General features: G+C 38.0%; 1 protein-coding gene across 2 annotated transcripts in view; it reads right to left on the bottom strand.

Moving 5' to 3' along the window:
- The window catches only part of LOC124169727, a 562,768-nt gene extending 541,114 nt beyond the window's left edge, over nucleotides 1-21,654 (bottom strand). For both annotated transcript variants that reach the window (XM_046548416.1, XM_046548417.1), the window contains exon 1: nucleotides 20,333-21,654. The gene's annotated coding sequence lies outside the window, so the exon portion shown is untranslated. The remainder of the gene's footprint in view (nucleotides 1-20,332) is intronic.
- Nucleotides 21,655-22,716: the final 1,062 nt, after the last annotated feature.

The raw sequence follows: 22,716 nt of genomic DNA, 5'->3' as shown, positions 1-22,716 counted from the left end.
GATTCAACGCGAAAGGTTGGTATGGATTTCCAAGGGTGGAGCTCAATCCAAACCAAGCCACTGGTGTGCAATTATCATGCATTTAGTTATCAAAGTGTAGATGTTGAGTGAATTAAAAAATAGTATGAGATATTGAAAAGTATTAAACCTTATTAAAAATTTCATGAAGTCAAAAAATTAATGCCTCTGAATCCCTCAGTCGCATAAAAAAACAAGCCATTCGACCTTCCATACAAATGAGATTTCATTCAATTCTTCACAGGCAATACCTTACTTCAATTTTCCATAAGAACTATATGTGAGAGGTTTCATATTTCGATGTATATAGACGTCAGCTTCTTTTGAGAGAACAGCATTTGCCGATGTATATTTGTCTCCACTGTCAAGCGCTCGATAAAGATACATCGCTCCAAGGGAGTGAAGATCCGTGAAAGCACGTGCAAGTACGTAATATCTCTCGAACTCCCGTGACATCAATTCCAGTGACAATCGCGACTTATAATTAAAATTTCCCAACATTGACAGAATACCTTTATGGGAATGTTTGACCAAATTTTGTATGGATTCAAACGACACTCAAAAAAGTTTAATAATCAGGACAAAAAATTGTATCTATTCTTAAAACGAATCTGGTAACTCGATGAATTTTCGAGGTGAAAAACATTTCAGTTCGCAACCATGCATACTAAGTACCACAGTGCAATCAACACTGTCTACAAGGAGCTAGGGGTTCACGTACAGACAGAGTTGCTCTCGTGTTCCCGCAGAATATTCCTTTCTAGTAGCGTGACTAGAATTCAGGGCGCCGGGAAACACCGAAAGCTAGGCTGTAATCGAGGAGAAAACCGTGGAGGTTGAGGGTATTTCCACCCTGAGTATTCGGTACCCCTGAGGCGCGAGGAATGGCATTATTCAGATAAAACGGGAATGTATGCTAGCACTGAGGGGATTGAGTGCTACTAAGACAGGGCCGAAGGGAGCTATAAGGTATATTGCAAAGGTTTTTTTTTATTTTTTATGTTTTACTATGTTTTGGTTGACGATTATGTTGTATTATTTGTTTATGAGTTTCTCCATGCATTTATTTGTTTTTTATCCTAATTTCAAAGTCATATGTTAATTAGGGCAAACTTTTAACCAATATGTTTCCCCCGACCGAATTGTAAATTTACTTTAATAATAATAATAATAATGAGGAGTATCAGGCCGGAAAAAATGTTACGCATTAAGTAATGTATGAGTGAGTTTCATACCAACTCATCTAAGGTAACCTTCGAGTTAAAGGACTTGCGAGGAAGGTCGCTTAAAACTAATAAAAATCATTCCTCCCACTTTTTTGGTCGAATTTTGTCTGCTTTTTTAACGTACTTCATGTAAAAAAATACCATCTCTAAATTTTCAGCGTTCATACAGTAAACATTTGTCAACATTTACTTAGATCCTAATTACAAAAATTTTACCGAAACAAAATGGGATAAAATTTTCGTATTTGAGATTAAGGGAATTCGATGATGAGAGGTTTATTTTAGGCACACTAAAATTTTCAAGATGATAACGTAAATTTAAAGCAACGAATAGATTACGAAAAAATACCGGTTGAGTCGGAGTTAGGAATGCTCTCTAAGCCCTGAAAACTAATCTTTAAATTATCGCTGCAAATGCCTTCCTTAAACACCATTAACGTCTTAATGATGATTCCACATCGTGGAATTTTTTTTTAAAATAAAATATGAGATTAATTCAGGAAATAACTGAAATGAAAAACTCATACCAATATCACAAAATGTATTAAAAATTCATATATGAGCATGCATATGCAATCTGGTATATTCCGTTCTTCAACATTCATGGTGGGCAATAGCAAAGCATGGAAGAGGAGCTATACTTTTTTCTTTAAGCCCACGAAGTAAGCCCTTTAATTACTCGTTCAATATAACGTTAATTTTTATTTCAATAGCAATGCTGTAGTAGAGTGCAAGTTTTAATTATTTAGCGTGCATTTCGAAACTAAGAATCATTTTCAAGAAATTTGTCTCCAAAAAAGACAAAACTCGGCTGATATAATAGGTGTTAATCGTCTATTAACACACTATTAATTAAAATGCTTAACTATTCTATTTGTATCACTTTTGGCGGGAAGATGCTAGGAGTGGAAGATGAGCTACATGTATTTTCTCAAACCCCACGAACTTAACCTATTATTTACTCATTTCAATAATCCACGCAAATGTTAAGGTTATAGTATCGCTGTAATAGCGTGCAAGTGGTACCATGTTCTATGTATTTATCGTGCGTTTCAAAGCTAATCACTCTTTTAGATCAACTCGTCATCAATTAAGACAAAATACGACCGATAGAATGCGTGCTATTCGTCCTCTTAACCAATAAAGTCCTGCATTAGTTTGGTCTGGCTGGGCAGGCGAGCACAATCTCAAGCAAGGTGATCAGCAAGGAGTTGTGGGATTGTGACGGGCGTGAGTATATCGATGGAGAATGGGCCAGACGCATGTATACGGGCGTATCAGAGGGTTGAGGTGGAAACTGCAGGGAGAGATAGCCACTGGGATGGGGAGGGGGTGCGCTACGCCTGTCTGCATCGACCCCTGGGGTCCTCCTCCCACGCCTACCACCCCACCCTTCACAACACACCCTGCCCTGCACCATTAAAACACATCCCCTCCACCCCCTTACCCACCCAAAGCGGCGGCCGCAACGGACCGCTCGCCGCGGGGAGTTGCTGCCGGCCCACCTGGGACCACAACGGCGCAAAATGAATTTTAAAAATTCCCAAAGACTTACGCAAATCTGGCTCTGCCAGCAGTACTTCATTGCTATAACATTCGAGCATTTATAACTATTAGGCGAGACTATGGACAAAGAATGCGAAGCACTGCGAAGAGAGTACATGTACCAGCTACCCCGAAAGCCGCCTGGATAGGCATGTGGAGGGCGGTGATGATCTCAAAAATTCAAGAAGCTATCTTAATTTTTGAACAGTTAATGCATCTTGAAACAATATGAAATACGTCCAGTTGAACAGGATTTATTTTTAAGCACTTGGAAACCAATGAGTCTGATTAAAACTTAATATGAATTAATTAATTTATGATTCGATCGAACTTGACGAAAATTTAAACCACCATTGAATACATGCAAGAGGATTTCGTTAACATTTGATAAGTCAAAATCATTTAATTAAAATCGTACATTATGCTATTAAGCCCATGCATATCTTCATAATGCCTCAGCTAAGCTAAGGATACTAGCCGTTTACACGCAAAAAAGAGATGCTCTAGCGCGCTGACTCCGAATCTCTAGAGTCATGTTGCACAAATCAACTGAGGGTATGATCAATCTATTAATACTAGTACATGAGTCAAACTTGACTGCTACAACTCTAGTTTAAAAACGCTGGTTATTTCGCTATTTTCATCAATACAGCTGTATCTGAATAATTCCAGTACACATTACCACGTAGGAAACGGTAGGAGAAAAAAATGAATTACGAATTCATAATAATGATTTTAAACTGTTGTGTACGAGATAATTTCATCAAATCAGCCCTTAATGCTAGTTTATGGCAAAAAATATAAATTGAGATTAACGATAAAATTAGCTTCACAGCTTTAGGGCTCAAAAAAAATAACGTGGACCTACCGCCATCTATTATTCTCCTGTAGAACTATAATCTGCCGCACAAAACGTATTTGTACTGAGTCGCATTTTTTAAAGTTTACTTCTTTAATTCCATTTCTGTAATTCTGTATCCACTTTTGTTTTTCATGCTGAGATGGCCTCTTCCACGATACGCAAACGTGAACATGACTCTGCGGGTTCCAAAATTTCACGTCGATTTTCTGGTTAATTCAAAATCGACCAAACCCACGCTAAGTTTTGTGCTAAATTTCACCACAATTATTTTCTGCAAATGTCACCATTGAAGCATAGGCTCAGGAATCTCACGCAAAGAGCTTCGTGCAGATTGTATGGCTAATTGTTCCCATACACCGGCCTTATGATTGATTCCTCATGAATACAGAATTGAAAACAGGAAACTGAAGCTACATTCTTGGCCCCCATTGTTACATCGATAAGCAGATTGTGATAGACTCATACTCATAGATTTATTCATTATGGATGCATCACAACCGTCGACCGGTCGGATTGATGACCTAACTATTCCTTAAGTTATAACCTGTTAACAACTTAACCCGTTAATGCCTAGCGGTACCATATGGTACCAGCGGGTAAAGCAATCTAAACGAGCCGTTTTCTTTGTTATTCATTCTGATTTGTTTGGGATTTTGAGTGTTTTAAACTGATAAGCATATTTATAATTACGTTTTCCAGAAAAGTTTGCTTTTTAAGCAAGATTTGACATTTTTGAGTAATTTTGATAAATTCTTGTGCAAAATAAAAAAAAAATTTCAACGTTTCTGGCATTTAAATGTGAAATTACTAACGCTTATTTGATTTCTAATTTGACCCTTTAAGGGCCTAGCGGTACCACATTGTACCAGGCTGTATTTTCAAGACTATAGTGCAAAAAGTATCAAATTTGCATCTAAGAAATCAGATTTTAAAATTGAATATTACGAAAAAGTTCGGATGAAATATTTGATTCAGGCGGTACCGGGTTAAGCTTTCATTATTAAATTTTCAAGACACACACAGTAAAACGCTGTACTTATCAGTATCTAGACTAACAATTTTTCTGCAAACAATTAAAAGGTATGGTACTTTTCCATACTATTTATGTAAGACGACCGGTTTCGTCCCAGAGGTGTCATCTTCAGGTAGAGAAATCGTTATTTTAGAAAAGTATCATATCTTTTTTATTGTTTACAATGGATTTTCACAAAGTTAAGCCTGAAACCATCGAGTTTAATTTTTCTGTAATTAAAATTACAAAAAAACACCGAGGAAAAAGGAATTTGATCTCAGTAGTTACGGTCACATTATTTTTCATTAGCGTACACTACCATGAAAGGTCATTTATAGGTAAATATTACATCATGATGTTAAGTAACAGCCCAATAGCCACGTACCTACCGGTCGGTCGAACTTGAAGATGCTATTTCGGTATTTTATCTGAAGGAATATTTTTAAATGATCTGCTCTAAATGATCTCAAAAATTCAAGAAGCTATCTTAAGTTTTGAACAGTTAATGCATCTTGAAACAATATGAAATACGTCCAGTTGAACAGGATTTATTTTTAAGTACTTGGAAACCAATGAGTTTGATTAAAACTTAATACGAATTAATTAAGTTATGACTCGATCGAACTTGACGAAAATTTAAATCACCATTGAATAATGCCAGAGGACTTCGTTAACATTTGATCAGTCAAAATCAATTGAATAAAATCGTGCATTATGCTATTAAGCCCATGCATATCTTCATAATGCCTTATTCACATTCCATAAAATATATGCAAGGCAAATCAATATGTCAAAATATGTAATATCCAAAGAATAAAAGGCTAATCCCAATATAATTTCTTAGTCCAAAGAAACGCAACATTTTCCTACAGAACTGAGGAAAAAGTATTTTTCCCTCATCTTAGAAGAAGGTCCTCTGCCATCAATGTGTTACCGTTGATCTCCACGCAAACTCCAAATCCGGATTTAAGGTGCCTTGGGGACATCATCCTGGAGCCTAAAAAAGCGAACGAAGGTGGTGTTGGGTGACTCTCATATCCTGTCTATTAGGGCCACGACCCAATTACAAGCAGTCTCCGGACGCAGGGACGCACGTTAGTCACGTGCTCAACGAGGCCGAAATACGTGGAGGTGGTTAACTAAGGACATGGTTAACCTTGGCACATTTCGTGAAGTTCGCGATGCGCATCGCATAAGCAGGTGTCTATTATATCGGCAGCGGAGTAAACTAAAATACAAGCCACTGTGCAGAGTCAAGGGCAAGGTCAGAATGGGCATGTTTTTTCTTCAAGGTTGAAATACCCCATTATCATCCACGAGATCGAGGCTTCCAACGGCGAATTCGTTTAGCTGGTTCACAACTGAAACGGCTAACCAGATGAACGAATTCATTCTAGGCACAGCTAAGCTTCTGGGTTGTCCTCCGCATCGATTAGTCTTCGTGACGACAGTTTCCCGGCGGCTCTTCCAAAGAAGAGCTGCCAGGTACGTGAAAAGTCGTTACTATAGTCTTGTTGGTGTAACTCCCCTCTTTGATAAACTCGGATGTGAATCTCTGTCAGACCGCGGATTGTAAAATAGACTAAACCTATTAGGTAATTTCAACAGCACTATCTTTTCTGACGAAGTTAGCCATATCTTACGAACGCCAACATATTACGGAAGATCACATCATATGAATAAAATAAGAGAGACTGTAGAAAAGATTCAGAATGTCTTTTTTCCACGATCGATAAGAGATTATAACGGCAGCGTTCGAACTTACAATTGGATTGGATGACTAGTAGAGAATCCCCCTAATTTATGTATAACTTAATGCATGTTTCTGAATTTTATTATTATATCTAACAGCATGTGGTAGTGTAATTTCTTAATATGCGTGACGATTTTTTTACCGTGTGGTGTGCATGTGGGAGTCCAGTTGTATGCTGCATGCTGGTTATTGACAACCCCCTGCCAAACATCTTAGAGGTCTCTCCCAGGGTATTGTATAGATTTAGATGTTGCAGCAGACGTCATCAGGATTGAAGTGAAGAAGAAGATGTTGTTGTTACTTCAAACCAGGGATAGCGAGTGAAATGAAACGAAAATGTTGGGAAACTTCACTCCCGGGAACGATTTCGTTCAACTAATTGTAAGTTTGAACTAAAATAATCGAAAGCCTGCGTTGCCATGGAGACAACGGGGCCCACGACTAGCGAAACCATTACTTACTTTACCAACGAAATAGGAAGATTTTTATATGAGGAGAAAAATCCAAAGATCATTTTGCTGGATTAAATGGGTTTTCGTTGGACACAATGTGGTGGGATTTCGATGAGATACAATGATAAGGAGCTTTTGGGGCCTTGTGAGCCATGAACAACAACTTAGAATATATAAAAACCTATTCCTTGGTAAAATTTCTTATGCAGAGAAACGTGTCCTCACTGATTCACTTACTTCCAACGATTTGATCGATGGGTTTTTTTTTCTTTTTAATAGGAAAATCCTCCAAAATCGTTGGCACATTAATGACGGATGCCGGGTTTCGCTATTTAGTGGGCCCTGGTCGTTTCTATAGCGGCAAGGGTGTACCCCGTCCCTCCCTTCCAACCCTATACCTATCCCAGATGCGTCGTCGGGCTCCTATTGCGGCGGCGCCTATTTCCTTTTTCCTTCCCATCCAAACCCCTCCCCGGGAGCGCGGGCGCATATGCCTCTGACTTGGTTCCCAGCCCCGGTGCGTTGTAACCCTCAGAGGACCCCCCTTGGGTCCTGATCTCTGATTCGCCTACTCATCATCTTACTGCCAAAAATACTCAATATAGAGCCATAATATTGTCAGAATAAGTTTCTTGCGTCATATGTATACGCATTAGGAAAGAAGTTTTGCGAGAAACAAATTTATATAAATGTTTTTACACGATTAATGTTAAATTTCTGATCTCCACTAGAAAAGAATTGAATCCCGTTCCGGTCCTAATCGTCCGTTTTTTTCAACAGACGAAAAGTGTCGGGTTCCGGGTTTTTCCGGGTTCGAATCCCGGTTAAGGCGAATGTTTTTCTTCTCTGTGGAATTATCGCCAAATTTGTGCATGGCGGGGGCTCCATAAAGTTTTCTCTATGGTTAGTACCGGTATACTTGAATGAATGAGTACATTGCCTTGGTTGCTTTAGGAGTCCCCAAAAATCTTTATTCACGTTCTCGTTCTATTTCGTCTACATTTGGGAGGAACCCCATCAATCTACATCGGAGCGGGCATTTACTCCCTTGGGTGACGGGGTAAATAGGCATTTCGCTCGCACCAAGGAGGGCCGCGGCTGTGCTTGGCCAACCAAGCTCCTTCGGACCTCACATCAAGATATATATCCTCTGGGGTCCTTCAGCCGTATCTATCGCCTCCAGGGGCCATCATCTCCTGACCTTAATGGAGACATTGCATAAACGTGGCGGTTCGTTGCATGCCGAGTCATTCCACATCATTCCCTACGCTGATCAGCCTTCAATTGTTTTTAAAACGGAATTGTATAGGTAGGAAAAAGATTTCTAAGATGAAGATTCAATAACGCGAATATTTTCAACACCTCTAGTTAGTTATACGAAAGCACAATTCAAGGGCGATGAAGATATCGGTCAACCTTCAACGTAAAGTCTATAATTCCGTGGTGATAGTTTGAAAACAGCCGCAAGTGCTGACTCTTAACTCTTCCAACAATAGAGTAGCATTGAAAAGTATTGCACAATTCAAATGGCTATCAAAAACAAATAAGGAGTAACATTAGACGAATACAAGAGCATTCCGAATTAAACTATAGCGTATGAACAGGCATGTAACTTCCGAGCTGCTTCCGTATTCCTTTTTTGAAGTACACGATTTTCATCGCTAATTCTGTTAGCACGGTGAAGTCCTCCTTGCAATTCGTCACACTATGCCAATAATCAAAATAAAGGGCGATGAATCATTGTTTCAATTTAGAAATTATAATCACCAAAAAGAAAATTAAAAAAAAAAGATGATTCCAGCTCACCAACAAGCTTTAAGATTAACATTTTATAACTATACTACAACTCCATGATATACCCTAAACTCATTCTGGAATCATATTTAATTCCTATTTCACTTGGCTTGCTCCATTTTCATTGTATTCACTTGTAATAACCAACTTTTTCAAAGCATCACAAAAACAAGATTTAGATTTAGAAGGACACTTATTGTTCTAGGACTTACGTACTCTAAGAACAAAAACAATTTACTCGTACAATATTACAAATCGTATATATATCGTTAAATATTGTAATAACCAACTTTTTCAAAGCATCACAAAAACAAGATTTAGATTTAGAAGGACACTTATTGTTCTAGGACTTACGTACTCTAAGAACAAAAACAATTTACTCGTACAATATTACAAATCGTATATATATCGTTAAATATTGTAATATCAACATAGAATTAATTGAACATAGAATCATGAAATCAATTCACTTATTCGTGAACGATAAACTAACAGGACAATGTAATAAAAGAGTTCCATTATACAAAGTTCAAAATAAAAGAAAGAAAAACATATCATACACAAAGTTCCAAAAGATTTTAATTAGTGCCAGCATAATGACTATACGTAAAGCACTGAAGAAACAAGTAACTTTGTACGCAGTCACGTACAGGGGTGCAAAGTTGAATACACCTAAGGATTAAGTTCGCCATGAAAAAATGTTTAGCCGGGATTCGAACCCGGATCTCCCGATTGTCGATCAGGTGTTAGCCAGTTACAGCACCAAGATGTTGACGTCACAAGTCCACACTGTGGCACATGTGTAACACACCTGACCGGCAATCGATAGGTCCGGGTTCGAATCCCGGCTATGTCAAATATTTTTTCATGGCGAACTTCATGAAAAAAACATGCAAACAAGAAAGATGAAAAGATAAGTTTCATTTAGTAGCACATTTGTTCACTTGAGGCGCTGTTGACATCAGCCTGTGACAATGCACTTCAACACTGGCCTCCAAGAATCCCTGGCCTCATCCCCTATGATTTTTTCTTATGGGGGTATATTAAAGATATGGTGTTTCGACTACCTCTACCGTTAAGTATTGATGATGCGAGACAAGAAATTACAGCAGCCATACAAACTGAAACGCCCGATATGCTATTATTAGTGTGTGTGTAGAGTGTGGAACAAGTTTCAGTATCAAGTAACAAGTTTGATTTCGATCGAATGTCTGGACATTCGATCTGTCTGACATTTTTGACCTATTTTACAAGTAAAAAAACTTTTTAAATACGCTTTATAATGATTCTTAACAAAAGTTTCTTTGTGTTTCTTTGATTAAATACAGATTTTTAAAGTTTTGTTATTCATTTTGAATCGCCATGTATATTCCAGAAATACAATAGAGGTCTTCCTTACACCCATTCTTGGTGAAATAAATGCGAACGATTTCCACGATTAAATCTGTTATTTACTTCCAATCCACATACATACAGAGCTGATAATTAAGAAGCATTAATGTCACTGCAGCCTCATCAACCAAAAAAGTTGTAATTTATTTACTATGAAATTAAACGCTGGAAATCATTTGATACCTGTAATTACTCTATTGCGACATTTTGAGTAAATTATTTAACCCAATACGACAAAATATTTCAATATTGCAGCAATATTTCCTCCTTTCATCTTGTTAACATTGCAAAAACTGATTGGACAAACTATTCGTAAGAGCTAATAAATTATGCTGCGAAATAAACATTTATTGACAGTTTACTATTAATGGAGAATCCCTGACTGTAGAATATTTTCTGGTTATCAAAGCAGGGGAATGAGAAAAACGAAAAAGCACACCTACACTTTAATAGTCATTTTTAGGGGTGTGTGAGTACTCGAAAATTCGATTCGATTCGAGTAGTTAGTACTCGACTTGAATGATTCGAGTAGTATTACGAATGTCAAGTCGAGTACTTTCGATTACATAGCTGTCGATGACAGTAGGTTTAGAAATCTGCCGACAGGGAGCGCTTTCATGAAACTCATGTGATAATATCGTTTTTAAAGTCGTTCTAATGTCCAATCACAAAAGTGTGTAATGATAGAAAATTTTCTGCTGGCAGTGATACTGTAACTTCGGGAGTCCTAACCTGCTACCTGAACTTGTAAAACAATTGGTTTTCCTGCACGAGTATTTGAGAGGATGAAATATCACCGGATTCATTTGCGTAAATAATATTTATTACAAATGTGTAAATTCATTTACTCAAGGCTCTTCCGAAAAATTTAGATACATATATTATTAAAATTGACGGTATATTAGTAGAGGTTAATTAATTTCAATTGTGCTTATGCAACTGTTTAAGACGCATTTTTTCATTCTTCTCCTAATTCTGACACAATTACCATGAACTTTTCTCATTATCTTTCGGAAAAACAACAATATGTTGGTGAATGCATTGTTGTACGTCCTGGTTCAGAAATTACCATACTCGACCCGATATTCGCGAGTAGTTTTCAACTCGACTCGAGATCAAAAGTGCCACTCGTACCCTATCCACTTTAAAAATAATTTCTCCGCTACTTCAAGAAAAAGTATATTTAAATATAGCAAACTTGTTTGCAGCAAGGATGACTTACAGCTCATTTGGATTTGGTTTAAAAAGTTTGGCGATGTTGGCCACTTAGGAATTACAATAATGTTCCCGTTATATGCTCAAAATATCCAAAATGTAAAACAAATGTAGGTAACAATGTCATTTATGAGATTGCAGATGCATTGTGCAATTCATGTACGAATCCCCAAAAATAAATTGTTTTTAGCTCGCCAATTTACTAAGAAACAGCAAAATTAGTGGAGGAATTATTCTACAAAAAATTACGATCATAAATCGTAGGGAACATTAAAACGATTATTACTCCCCTTATATTACCTACGCCATTGTTAAAAGTGTGGTATACCGTCCTGAATAATTGGTTATTCACTTATTACACACCTTCGTGGATACAAAATGATTTTCTGGTGTGTATGTGCAAATGTAGCTTCGATTCATTGAAGATATCAACATTTTTTATAGTTTAAACAGATACCTAGTAAACGTAGAGATACATATTTTGGCGAGAGGGACTTTCAAGTGGATTACGAGACTCAAACGTCAAAGTTGGCTCTGTAATTGAACAGCTACGTGATTAAATCAGAGAAACTTCAGCAGAGCAGGCTTTTAAGTAGTCTGTGACAAATGGGTCTCTTTAGAAATGTAAACGGATGAGTTTCAATGCTCATTAATCTCTGCCTGAACCCTCATAACTTCTCATGACAAGGATAGGAAAGCAAAACTGTAAGTAGCTGGCGAATTACAGAGGCAGTTTTTCACGTCGTCACTGCCAAGTTGATGCAATCGTGATTGAATATGCCTTTTCGCCCAATATCACGGTACGAAACCAAACATCCATTAGATTCGCTATGATTACGGAGCGGTAAATTTCTCATAAATACACAAGCAACGAGGAGGTTTGAAGGCAAAGCGTCCCATTTTCGTTACGATCAATGAACCGGCTTAAAATTCACTTTGGGGGACGGAAAACCTGCCCATATATTTCAGTCCCTTGATTTTTATAGCAGGGACTGCAATCAAAATCTCATCCAATCAATAATTAAAACGATATTCACTATTCATAACTGATCTGACATGAATGCAATCACCTCATCATATTCATTTCCCGATAGATACCCTTGCATTTAACTAGGAGTAGAAAATATGACTGTAAGAACATATATTTGACAAGAAGGAGATAAATTTAATATTAAATGGGTTATAAATTTATTTCTTCAGTATAAAAATGATCAAATAAAAGTGTTCTTTGATATTATAAAGCTTACCATGTACTTTCAAATACACGCATAAATTTTCTACCCCGGACGATTACTTTCGGTCCTAAATCATATACGTGGAAAAACACAATCGTTCCAATAATCTTGAAGGATTAATCTGGTGAACTTCCAACGCAAGAGTAAATAAAGATTTACCGGCACTATAAAACAAATGCGCAGGTCATTACACTTCGAGCTACACACAATATGTTAGGATTCCACCATATTAAGCCTAGAGGAGTTATAGATTTATCTATCTTTTTTATAACCTCTTTATATCACAAAAAGGTTGTTTGTCACCTAAAATAGTTCGAATTATGCTGTAAGTCCCGAGGATGACAAATCAAATCGTCGAATATTTGGCAAGGAACTGAATGGGAATTTTAATTGAAAAACCTCAGGATTAACTAAAACTATTAAATAAACGTGTACTATAATTCACCTTGAATATGACATAATATATTGGAACCATAGTCGGTAGTTGAGTTTTGAAATGTAGTTTGGAAATTAACATTTGCCTTTTTATCGTGGATATATCGAACTCCCATCAAATCAAAACTGAAACGTTAAAACGTATAAAATCGTTTCAGGCTTAATTTTGTGGAATAGTGCTATATCTATGATTAAAGCATAAACGGTAATATCCACACTATTTTATTTATCACTTAACCGACCATGGTTTCGACACTTGGTGTCATGTCCCCAAGTCACCAAGTGTCGAAACCATGGATATAGTATTATTCCACAAAGTTAAGCCTGAAACGATTTTATACGTTATAAAGTGAGTCATTTTTAAGCCTTGAAAATGACACCAAGTGTTAAATGATAAATAAAATAGTGTGGATATTACCGCTTGTGCTTTATTTTTGGGAGGAGCCTGATATCGAACTTAAAATGATCATATCTCAGGATTTACGACAACTATAAGGTGAGTCTAAAATTTGAATTGCACCTGCATATGAGCGCCGCCGCCGTTTATTCACCGCCGTAATAATCACGTTTGAATGCGTCGGATCTACCTGCGTACCCAAAAGGGAGCGACGCGCCGCGCGACTCAATTCGCCGACTTGAAGGCATTCCTATCACGCGCCAGTAACAAAAGACTCCTCTCCTCCGCATCCCTCTCGCACACACGCTGCAGAGGGAGCGACTCAGCCTTGGGAGAGTTTTAGGCGTGTTTACATTTGGAATTCATGGGAAAGAGACATCGTGCGGGATGGGGTTTGCCCCAAACTCATCTTTCTCTCTGCCGAGCAACGTAAAGTAATAGCGGTGAGAGAGAGAGAAAAAAAATCACGGGTCGCGAAGCAGAAAATTCGGAATGGATTGCCAATCTGCACGCAAAAATGGCGCCTCGCCGAAGTACAGCAAATTTTTATTCGTTCTCGACAAAACCGAAGAAAATTCGAAACATAATATTTAATAATAATAATAATAGGCCTAATCCTGAATATTGAAAAAAACAGGAATTCTTTTAGTTTTAATAAAATAAAAATATTATAAAATTTCCACCATCACAGGATTGATTAAAATACATTTTTACCATATTCAGCTGAAGAATTGTACGCAAATTGTATTAAATTCAATGGAAGTCCATTCAAATTGTATTGAAACCCATCTTTTGTTCAATATTTTTGGAAATAAAATATGCGGTTAGTCATTAAATAGAATAGTTACATATATTGCGAAATCTTAATTGTGTTTACTTTTTCAGGTTATGTAATACATTATTTCAAGTTTAGAAAAAGATTCACACATACTTTAGAATTTTCGCAAAGGTCATGGTTACTATTTATAACAATCGTATAAAAAAGCATCAATCACTCCCATTCCTTATATTTTCATTGAGATAAAATATAAAGACGAACTGATCCCACACCCTAGACAAACGGAGCGTGAAGTACGATCATAAGTATCAGGATCGCCTTCACAGTTGGCCCCAGCAAAAGAAATTCAGCATCATCAACTGCCATTTTGCTACTAGACCCTCCTATCGGCCCATCAAGAGGGATATAGAACCAATCCGCCGACCGCTCTGCGGCCATTTAAAACGTTCGATCTACGGATAAGAAGGGTCAAGTTATTGCTCGGATAGGAAACCCAACGGACCGCGTAAGAGAAGGATTAGCAGGGAAAAGGGAGCGACCGATAGTTACTTCGCTAAACGACCGTGGAATCACTCAATCTCCATGGATAACTCGAAAACAGTTCGATGGGTCGAAATCGATCGATAGTTCCAATGAGGCGTTCATATTACTTTCGCAGGAGGGCTACCTAACTCTCACGATTTTTTCAGCCAAATTAATACTCCCTCTTCCCTCCGAGCGCGTCAATTTACTGGAAAAAAAGAACAAAAAAAGAAAGGGAGACGGATCCATTACGTGCTCCATCCTCTAAATAAAATTTCCTCTGCTGGTACGTTGAGGATGATACAAAAAGAACCCGCGACACCTCTAAAAAGTGAATCTCTTTCATGAGGGTGTGCAAAAAAAATATAAAAAATGTAAGGTGTGCTGTAGCATCAGAGCTTTTTTTAAAGGAGTAACCGGATCCTCAAATAAAAATAATTGAGTGAAAAGTTAATGAGAAGTGCTGAAAGCACTGCTCCAATTACGAAGTATACATCATAAACATCACAGGAATCTTAAAAGGGTATAATCGAGGTGACGAACACGTTAAAATAATTTTTTGCGGAATCAAGGGTAGATATAGTGAAAAAAGTTAACCTTCACATGAGATCTTGAAGAGGATTAGTGACTTCTTATTGCATAATTTATAGGTATACCAATTAGGGAGACTTTGAAAGAACGCTAAATTATCAGTAGTCGCTTTGAGCGCAATTGAAAGTTTGTAAATCATCTCCTGATGATTTTTTTTTACTTTTAGGACAAGAAATTTGCAATTAACATCAGCTACGATCCAGACACATTTAATGTGAATGTACCGTACCGTGAGAACATTTTGAAAAAGGCATTTTAACTAGAATATTAAAAACAGCTCAGTAAAAAAGGTTGAGTATGAGATCTCATCAACGTTTAAACGAGACTTTCAGAAGATAAATAGGTAATTTGCATGAATTTACTGAAAAAGAGCTTTCCAATGTCGGTTCACACAAATACATGACGTATCAATGTGTATGCGGTAAAAATGTAAAGGATAAAATGAAAAAGGAGAATATTTATCGCAAATAACACAAAAAATTTTATAGCAGGCATTTCTGGACTGATAAATATGTATTTGAAATAGTCGACTACAAACAGACATGACTTTGTCATTTATTCACGTATGTGCTGAGAGAAAACGGTTGTAGCGAGAAGGATTTTAAATGCTCCATTGCGTAAAAGCAAAAAGTCGGTTAGAGTAAATACGTTCCCCGATAAAAAAATACAGGAGCAGCAATAAAATAAAGACAGTAAAAATCACGATAACGACCCCGATGCTGTATTCGCAAATAACGCGTCAAATTGCCCCATTTTCACGAGAGCAGGAAAAAAAACCTGGGAAAGTCCGACCTCTAGAAACGCTAATCCCATGTCCTTTGGAAGGATTATTAGCAACTCAGCCATCAGTTATAGCATCCCATATGGTCGAAATATTCCATTGATAAATGGAATGACCCTTCTGAAGACTATGAGACAGCAGTTCCCAACTGGTTGTACACCGTCGTGGTACTCGGTGGTACCAGTCGGGGGCACACCGAAAATTATTAGTTATGGCGGACGCTATTTTCCCTAATAGTAGCCTGGCAACAGTGGCGGTTAAACTACTATGCATCTTCATGGGTACAATACAAAAGTGAGATCCCAATCAATATTTAGTCTTCTATTGAAAATTTAATAAGTATGTATGCTTACAGTAAAAGTAAATGGAAATAAAATACAAAAATAAATTATAACTGGAAATTTTAAAATGTAAAGTTTAAAATGGCGAAAAAAAGTTTTAACCGTGAAATATGTATGCATATCATATGGAGTATTTAAAACAAAGTATCTATTTAAACGATTATTTATAACTTAAAGTGTCACCTACCCGTAGTGAAATTATGTAATCAAATGTGCACGTTGCATTTTTGGAGGTACAACATTAGTTACATGCACGCACAGGAGATGGGAAGAAAAATATATTGGGAACCGCTGCTAAAAGAGATCACAATCTTTAAAGGCGACAGAATTCCAGTTTAATTTTTCCCATTAATCTGGAAGTGCAATATTCTTCGGGGAAAGAAACTGGCCCCCTCACCCAGAATGCGTGATATCTGGTATTATTCAAATGCCAGGGGATATGATTGAGGTGAACTATACAATTGCAAATAGGGGTTGCAACGGGTGGATGCAAGTGGATATTACGCCATAAATCCTGACTGTAACAAAAAGGAAAGGTGAATTAGAGTAAAATATAAGATCATAACACTTCAATAGGGTGCTCATATTATTTTGACTTGAAATATCGTCTTATGGAAAATAATCACGAGGAAATTCGAACTTCAAGGGACGGGTAACTCTAGTTGGACTACGAAGAGCAATGCCTTGAATCACCGACTGGACAGGTGAAAGTATTTCCTTCAGCTTCACGAATGAGCTGATATATGCATTGACTGTTATAACGCTTTACATTAACAACTTATTTATGCTTCTCGTTGTTCATTGAAGTTAATGCTGGAGATGGATGTAAATGCTGACGACATCTTAAAAAATTGCATTTTTGAGTACACATTAGGTTGATATATCGGATAGCTACGAGGAACTTACTTATTTTATCAAAAAACTTTTGCGTGCCCTTTATGAAGTGCTATAAATATACTGAGCATTTGGTTCAAATAAACATGTCTCATAGTATGATTTGACCCATGACGATAATAAAAAAAGAGAAATTTAATGCTAAATCAAATTAACTACCCTGCGGATCTGAACTGTGATGCATCATCGTAATCTGCTTGCTATTCTAAACCAGTGTTACCTACACTCATAATCCGAGGATTCAGGGAAAACAAATGATATTTAAACGATTTTAATTTCATCTGGTGAATACTAATGATGAATATTTCTCGGGTTCTAAGCCAGGTTAATGCTTTATACAAGCCGAAGTTTGCCCTTTTTTGCTGAAAAACCGCTGTCCAAAGCCTTAATCCCATATGTGTCAACCATATCTGGTAAGATCCACCGCATTCTACGACGTTATAGCATCAAAACCATCCATCAGCCACCACCTAAATTAAGGCACCGCTTGGTGAGGGTGAAAGATCCGATCGGCCTGAAGACACCGGGGGTTTGTGGGATACCTTGTGAATGTGGTAAAGTATATGTGAGGGAGACAGGCCGAACGATTGAGACGAGGCTAAAAGAACACTGAAAATTTTTCAGATTAGCGCAACCAGAAAAGTCGGCCGTGGCGGAACACAGCATTAATGAAGACCATGCTATTAGATGGGATGATACAAAAATCCTTTGCCACGCACAACGTTACTGGGACCGCATAACTAAGGATGCAATAGAGATCCACCTCAATCCCAAAAATTTCAATCGGGACACCGGCTTTCATCTTAGCAATACATGGAGACCTGTAATCAGCTGCATAAAAAACATTAGGGAAGAACGTGAAGAATTTGAAAAGACTTACAGCCAATCGGACGACACCTGAGCCGCATTGTTGTTCTCGGTAAACGGTCGATCCGGTTGAGTGTGAAATTGGACTTCCATAAAGTAAATGACATTTAATCTTACTCAAATAACAAGGTGAAATATTCCATGCCTTAAATTTGACTCGACCAAGGTTTGACAATATTACCCATTGATTTGAAATCAAAATTGAAACCCATATAACTTTAAAATTCACTGGGGGATAATTTTTATCCATTACCTCCGTATGGTAAGAATCATTAATTTACACCAGATCTAATAAAAACGATAAATTCAGAAGTTTTCATCCGATTGCTAATATTTAAAATTCATCTTTAAATTTTATTATCACTAATCCAGATATTTCTTAAGCGGAGGATCAAGGAGTTTACTTAGAAAAAATGAACCAAATCTAAAATGAAGAGACTATCCGTAGCAAATTTGGTCACAACGCAACAATTAGGTAAAAACGCTGACCTGACTGAAGAAGCTGAAGACGCCTTCGACCTGAAAACACTGACTGCAATGTTAGCGAAACTGTTGTCGCCAAAAGCCAACGGACGCGGTGGAAACCCGAAGAGAATGCAGAGATCATCTAGTTATCTTCTTGTTAAAATATAAACAATTTTCCAAGAAATGGGATATTCTTCATATGATTATCTGTCTTAGAAATCGTACTGTATTGAAATATTACCAAAGACTTTCCTTGAGGTAAAGGTTGCCATTTCATTTTTTGAATGGTCATACGTACATACCATGTAATTTTTATGATTATGTTATACGATTTAAGCAACAAATACTTCAGAAAATCGAGACGAATCACAACAACAGATAAATATAATACGGTCACGAATCCAGTCGAATTTTACCTTTCTAGCTAGTTATGCATCCTCATAACGAAAAAAGTCTACGGGATAACGGCGTGTAACGTCCCATCTGACGGACGGTGTACTGTCCTTCCACTTGACTGATTTAATTTCTTGGCAAACTTATTGCTAAATCAAAAATCGCGCACTCCTCCCACTATTCAAAGTAGATGAGACTGTTTCTATTAATCACACGTAAAAACTGGAATAGTGTTTTGAAATTTTACCTCATTTTAACTTGAACAAGAAGGTTCAAATTTTAGACCCAAATAATCATACGGTGATCCTGACGTCTAATTTCTTGACATATCTGTTACAAAATTAAAAATCACGCCACCATCTCACTGTTTGGAATAAGTATAGTAGACTTTTTTCAATAATTTCCGCAACAACTGGGGTACTATGCTAAACTTTTACCCCATTTTTCCCTGAGAGAAAAAGACTCATATTTTAGGCAATAATAGTAGTTGATTTATTTTTATTAATTTCAATGTTTCTCACACAAGTTCATAAAGTGAAACCGGGGTTAGTGGAACCCCATGTTTATATAGTTCACATTTCATTAGCTACTGTACATTGAATTGATATTCAATTTTATTAACATTAAGAAATATGCCTGGTTAAGAAATAAGTGTTATAAATATGACTTCAAAAGAATTACTATACACACACATTTCAATGATTTTCTTTCCGAATTATCCTATTTCGATCTATTATATAGCAAATAAATATCACTGAGGTAAGTTGAAATAGTTCAATGACACACAATACCAATAGAAATGTAATTTTTATTTACTACTCATTAATTAAACCTAGGTATATCGGTTTCCTTCGTATACATTGAGTTTATCCTTCACAGAGGAAATCGAGAGAAATTACGAGGGTGACCAAGATTTGAACCAGTATTAGGTGGTGCGAATATACCACAGAGAAAATTATGATTCGCCTATACCGGGATTGGAACCCTAATCTCCCGATTTCCGTTCGAGTGCTTTAGCAACTCTACTTAAGCTACCTAGGCGTCTTTCCCCTTTGTAAAAATTTGTAGAGGAAGACGTTTTGATAGCTTAACTAACTAAAGCACCGGAAATACGGAGAACTGGGATCGAATCCTGGTCAAGTCAAATGATTTTTTCTCTGTGGAATTTTCTCACGATTTGTGCATTTCGGGTGCCTCCGTTAAGTTTTCACCGTGGCTATTCGCGGTATTCTTAAACCAGTATTAGTTCACGAATAAAGGACAAAATAAGACCGGTCGAATGGGAGTGATGGGTCTAGTAGTAACAGTACATTGGATTAGGACCCGCGCCACGAGATAATGTGCACGAAACGTGCCTTACATACCTTGAGTGACGAGGATTAGGCCAGGCGAGAACCGCTTACGGCAGCAGTAAACACGCTCCGTCGATCGCGCGTTAGCATCACTCGCGAGAAATCGACGTCGGACAAATTAATTGCCAATCTGGAGAGAGCGCTGAGCCGAGAAGTCCCGCGCAACTTATAATCGTAGTTTCCACCGAGGTGAGTTGACACTCTCTACAGAGTCAGCACTCCAGAGATATCCTTGCTACAGACGGGAAGGATGACACTGGATAAGACCGACGTATATGAGGACTCTCCGACACACCGGCAGATTCATCCAGTTTCACGGGCGTTGCAGAAGAAAAAACAGAAGAAAAGCGCCGTTCGGAGAAGTGGAAGAAGAAAACACCACAGAGGGAAACACACTGTAGTCCGCAACAAGTTGAGATAAATCCAGCGAAATGCTTGAAGGAAATGTAGGGATGACAGCCAAGTTTGCGCGGTTCACACTTGACTGTTAAGTTGTCCCGGAAGGGTGAGATACAACACTTGTTCCTCGGCGCAAGGAAACTATTAGAATGGCTCAAAGGATCACTAGTATAATCGCGATTTCGGAGACAATATGAGTAAAGAAGGGACAAAATAGGTTCGTCAGGTGATATTAATCCGTGAAAATGCAGGGCGAACCCGTGAGAATGGCAGTACTGATCCCACTTAAATGCTGTATTCAACGATGAAGGTGAGATATAGCACTGGCTGCTTAGCGTGAGGATACGGAACTGCAAGAATATCTCCCTGAATCACTAATGCGATAGCAATTTCGGAGAAATTATACAGATAAAGGAGGGAGAAAATACGTTCGTCAATGTCGATCTTTTCGTTCGTTCGATGATATGGAAGAAAGCACTTAACACTTGTGTGGAACGTCGTTTAGGGGGAACAATCTTCAATATCACCCAAATCGGTCACACGTGGGGACAGTGGATACGAAGATTTCCCCCGACAAGAGGAATTTATGGAGCCAAAATGAACAGCACTTGCTCTTCAGCCAGCACAAAACGACACTGATGCACCAACAGAGAAAACAAGCGTCACTTGGCAACGATGATCACCTTATAAATCGGTGGGAAAACCCCCTTAGGTTTGGGTCTATTTTTCTCTTCCTTTCCGAGAAAACCCAAGCACTTCGCGGTGCAAGCCGAGAGTCAAACCTTCTACGAGACGATAGGACTCTGGCTATCGTCTAGCTGAGGAGACGGGTGTTTTGGACTCGCACAAATCGAATGGCCCACGTTTTACGTCCCACACGAAGCGTCCATGGCGCCGTGAGCGGAGGGAACACGAAGCACCGGTCGGTATCACGTCCGAACAGCGACTGACTGAGCGCGGGAGAGTGTAGATAGCGCAGGACCGGAGGTAGGGGAAGGTAGGGGGAGGGAGAGGGTGGGGGCGTAGGGGAGGCACAGGCTGGGGGAGCGAGAGAAGACACCTCAATGCAAAAGGATACGCGGGGGCGGAGAAAAAGGGTGTTAAGGGAGCAGCTGCAACAAGAAGCGTAACTATGGGGGTGGATGAGGGGATAGATCCCCCCCCCCAAATTATCAGAGAAATAAAAAAGTTATTTAAAAAAAATTGCCAAGTTTTGAAATATAATATCTGCATCTGCTTAAATTTAAATTTCTAGTGCCAAAATGATGTAAAATGCATATTCGGGCATCTCATTTTTCAAAAATTTTCCATCTCATCCCCCCTAGGCCATCTCATCCTCCCCAAAGTATATTCCTAGTTAACGTCACTGGCTGCAACTAGAGCCTGAATCGTACGACTCAATAATGATCCATCGTGGAATAAACATATTCGGGAAATAACAGGTCGAGGTAATCGTAAACTGGGGTTTGTTTAAAGAATACTAGGAAAGTGAGAGAAATTAGTTACTTCTCCCTCGTTACAACCCATTTGGAATGCTTCTAATGTTTAGGATCCTCATGAAATAGGCTTCAAAACAGAGTTAGAATGCGTGCAGAGAACAATTGTCAGGTACGTGAAAAGTCATTACGATAGTTTTGTTAATGTGACTGGCCTCTTAGATAAACTCGCTTGGGGATCTCTGTCAGACAGTAGACCGAAAAATAGACTATACCTTTTATGTAAATTCAAGAGCAGTGTATTTTCCGACGAAGTTAGCTGTGTCTTACGAACGCCAACATAATACGCTAGATCAAATCATGTATATAAAATAGGAGATATATAGACTGTTGAAATGATAGCTTCAGGATATCGTTTTTTCCATGACAAATAAGAGGCTATGACGGCAGCGTTAGTACTCACGAATAGGCTAGTAGACTTGAATGATTGAAAATGATGCGTAAAGAAATACTTAATAAAAAAGTGCGGAAAATTACTACTGCTGTTTCAATTATTTCTGA

This window comes from Ischnura elegans, chromosome 12 (assembly GCF_921293095.1).
Source record: "Ischnura elegans chromosome 12, ioIscEleg1.1, whole genome shotgun sequence".
Classification (NCBI taxonomy): domain Eukaryota; kingdom Metazoa; phylum Arthropoda; class Insecta; order Odonata; family Coenagrionidae; genus Ischnura; species Ischnura elegans.
This window is presented reverse-complemented; position numbering and strand designations above follow the sequence as displayed.